We start from the raw sequence: 3487 nt of genomic DNA on the forward strand, positions 1-3487 counted from the left end.
CCACCAGAACAACAGAATTTAGAACACTCTCTTCAGGGGGAAGAGAGAGAGAGAACCTTATAACTGATTTCCTGAAGCTGTTTTTCTCAATCGGTTTCTCTCATACTGAAACACATGAAGGCAGAAAACAGTACAGTACATGAAGCAAAATGAAAAGAATGTATTAAAATGGATAGGTTTTAAGATCAGAGTTACAAATGTCACATAAATATATAGGCTGAAAAATGTACTTTATCTGGAAACTAATGAATTTAATAAAATAAACTGTAAGACATCTTACATTTCTGCCATTATGGACTCCCTCAGCATTTTCATTTGGATTCTATGTTAGGCATTCAAATTCTTATTTATACTTCTGGTACAAATCAAAACTGATGCATTTGTAAAAGAACTTTTGATTGGTGTTGCTATTTGAGGAAATGAGTTGATTCATAATACCTTACAACTTGCTTCTGGTGGATGAAAAGCAATATTGTTATTTTGGCATTGAATAGTAATAAGGATCTCGGCATGGAGAAACTGAAAATGTTTATGTATCATTCAAAAAGATATTTTAACATAGTAACTAAGTTAGGCTTAAAGATAAGTACCAAAATATGTGCTAGAAAATGTTCTATTGATCAAATTTTTATCTCAACTATGTATTGTGAACATTCTGAATATCTTCAGGTTTATAAAAAAGTAACGTTTAGGTAAGGTAAGGTACACATTTAGAATAATATGACATTTGGTTTTCTTCTATGTTCCGATCAAATGCACACTTAGAAAATACTAAGAACAATAATAAAAAGCCTGAAAAAATCTAAACTTTTCACTGCTTGTACGATGAAGTCCAGAAACATTAATTTTAAAATTTCATATCATGATTATTATGTGCAAGATATTCAATAGCCACAAGGTTAGGGCTGTCCAGTATGGAAGCCCCTAACCACATGTGGCTGTTCTTGTCTTGATATATGGCTAATCCAAATTGAGATATGCTGTAAGGGAAAAACTCACACCAGTGTTTGAAGACCTATTATTTAAAAAAAGAATACAAAATATCTCATTAAGGATTTCTAGTACTCTTCCTAGAGTGTAGAGAGCAGAAAGAACATCAGTCCCAACTTTATTTAAAAAAAAAAAAAAAACTGGAATAACTTCAAATTCATAACTCTTTTGGAATCTATTATAGAACTGAGGTTCCAGAGCAACCACTTGTCCAAACGTCAAGGAGAGACCAGCACCTTCAAAGAGAGAAGAGACATGAACACATACTTACCAGATAACTAGACACTAATAAGAACAAAACTATAATAGTTGACATCTTGGTGAAGGCCCAGGGCAGACTTGCAGGAGAGTATAGAACCCGTGGGACTTTAGAAATTAGAGGAGTGCACACCCTCTTGCAAGATTTTCTCCATGCATCCCAACGTATAATCACAAAAAAGATCAGAGAGTGAAAAAAGGATTGGTTTTATTTTTTTTTATTTATTTTTTTTTAAAGATTTTATTTATTTATTTGAGACAGAGAGAATGAGAGAGACAGAGAGCACATGAGAGGGGGGAGGGTCAGAGGGAGAAGCAGACTCCCTGCCGAGCAGGGAGCCCGATGCGGGACTCGATCCCGGGACTCCAGGATCATGACCTGAGCGGAAGGCAGTCGCTTAACCAACTGAGCCACCCAGGCGCCCAAAAGGATTGGTTTTAAAGCAGACCCCATGGAGAGGGGAAGAGCACCTCTGTAGGAGGGCCAGGGAACTCCACTGACCCTTTCTCCCATTTCCTCTTAAGAAATGAAGATCTGTAGGAGGTAGGGAAACACACACTTTCACCCTTAAAATACTGGTGAGGGAAGGGAACAGAAAAACCAAACTAGAAGAGACAGGAGTGCATGCAGGGGCCCACATAACCAGAATATGGGCAGGAGAACTGAGAAAGCCACACCTCTGACACCCAGGGGTAAGGTTCCTGCCTAAGGCTGAAACTTAACCAGAACAGAGAAGAAATACCACCACTCACCACCAACAAACAAACAAGCTTCAAGTACCAACAGTGTGCAAAGATACCTTCTCTTGAGATACAGTGACAAGGGAATACCTCAAGCTGAGAGTCACATGGGTATTGTAGTAAATCAATTCTCATTCTAAACACAAGGTATCACTATAGGAATTCAAAGTGTGAGTTGAATTTAACCACAGCAACAGAAAGCCTCCAATCTAGCCCACTTCTAACTCAAACCCATATATTAAAAACCTAGCAGATGGACAAGTGTGCCCATTTCCAGGCCGAATAAATATGTATGAAAAAATGCACTCTCAAGAAACAAAGCATTCATCAGATCCAAACTCAGATATGACAGAGATGTTGGAACTATGTGAGAGGGAATTTAAAATAATTATGACTAGCTTTGCACAGTGGCAGTATCGTAGCCAATGAGGTTTATCTGAGGCACGATTATTGCTAATTAAAATAATTATGACTAATATTTATGGCTTTAATGAAAATGGTAGACATATGAATGTCAATGAAACCAAAGTCAAGTGGTTAATTTCAGCAGAGAGATGGACATTAAGACATGATTAAATGGAAATATTATAAATGAGAAAAATAGCAGTAAAGATAAAGAACACCTTTCATGTGCTCATGAGTACACTCAACACATCCAAAGAAGACATAAGTGAACTTGAAGATAGGAAAACAGACATTACCCAAACTGAGGCACAAAGAGGAAAAAGAGTGAAACAAAAATAGAACAGAGCATCTCTGCACCAGGACAACATCAAACAGTATAACATATGCATAGTTGGCATCCCAGGAGGAAAGAGAGAGAGAACTTGGCAAAAGAAATCTTTTTAAAAATAATGGCCAAGAATTTTCTAAAATTGACACACGCCCAGCAGCAGATCCAAAAACTCAGAGACCAACAAACAGGAAAATACCAAAAGGCAAAAAGCAAACAAAACAAAATATAAGCACATACATAAGCATATCATATTCAAATGAGTGAAAACAGAAGTCAGAGTGAAAATTTTGGTGACAGAAATAAAAGGTACAGAGGATAGATACAGAGGAACAAATTTGAAAATTGCAGCTGAGTTTTTATGAGAAACCATGAAACAATGCAACAATATCTTTAATGTACTGAAGAATAAAACAAAACTATTAATCCAAGTTTCTATAGTCAGTAAAAATATCTTTCAAAGAGAAAGGAGATTTTATATATAACTGAGAGAATTCACCACCAGCAGACATACTCTGTAAGAAATGTTTAATAAAGTCTTCCAAGGAGAAGGAACATGCTGGAACAGGAAGTTGGACCTACAAAAGAAATGTAGAAGACTGACCTGGAATAAAGGTAAATTACACTTTTATTTCTTAGGTTAAACAAATCCAAAAAATAACAGACAGCATAAAGCAGAAATAACAGCAATATAGTTTGTACTCCCAGCACACAAAAAATAAAATAAATGACCTTAATAACACAAAGGATGGGAGAGAAGAATCG

The 3487-nt window shown here is 36.2% G+C and overlaps 1 non-coding gene across 1 annotated transcript; it reads left to right on the top strand.

Moving 5' to 3' along the window:
* Nucleotides 1-2385: 2385 nt before the first annotated feature.
* On the top strand, nt 2386-2527 carry LOC115940458 (U4 spliceosomal RNA). The gene has a single exon (XR_004075209.1). It is a non-coding gene; the product is annotated as a U4 spliceosomal RNA (small nuclear RNA).
* Nucleotides 2528-3487: the final 960 nt, after the last annotated feature.

The sequence above is a fragment of the Leptonychotes weddellii genome, chromosome 2 (genome assembly GCF_054177405.1).
Source record: "Leptonychotes weddellii isolate Sample4059 chromosome 2, ASM5417740v2, whole genome shotgun sequence".
Taxonomy (NCBI): domain Eukaryota; kingdom Metazoa; phylum Chordata; class Mammalia; order Carnivora; family Phocidae; genus Leptonychotes; species Leptonychotes weddellii.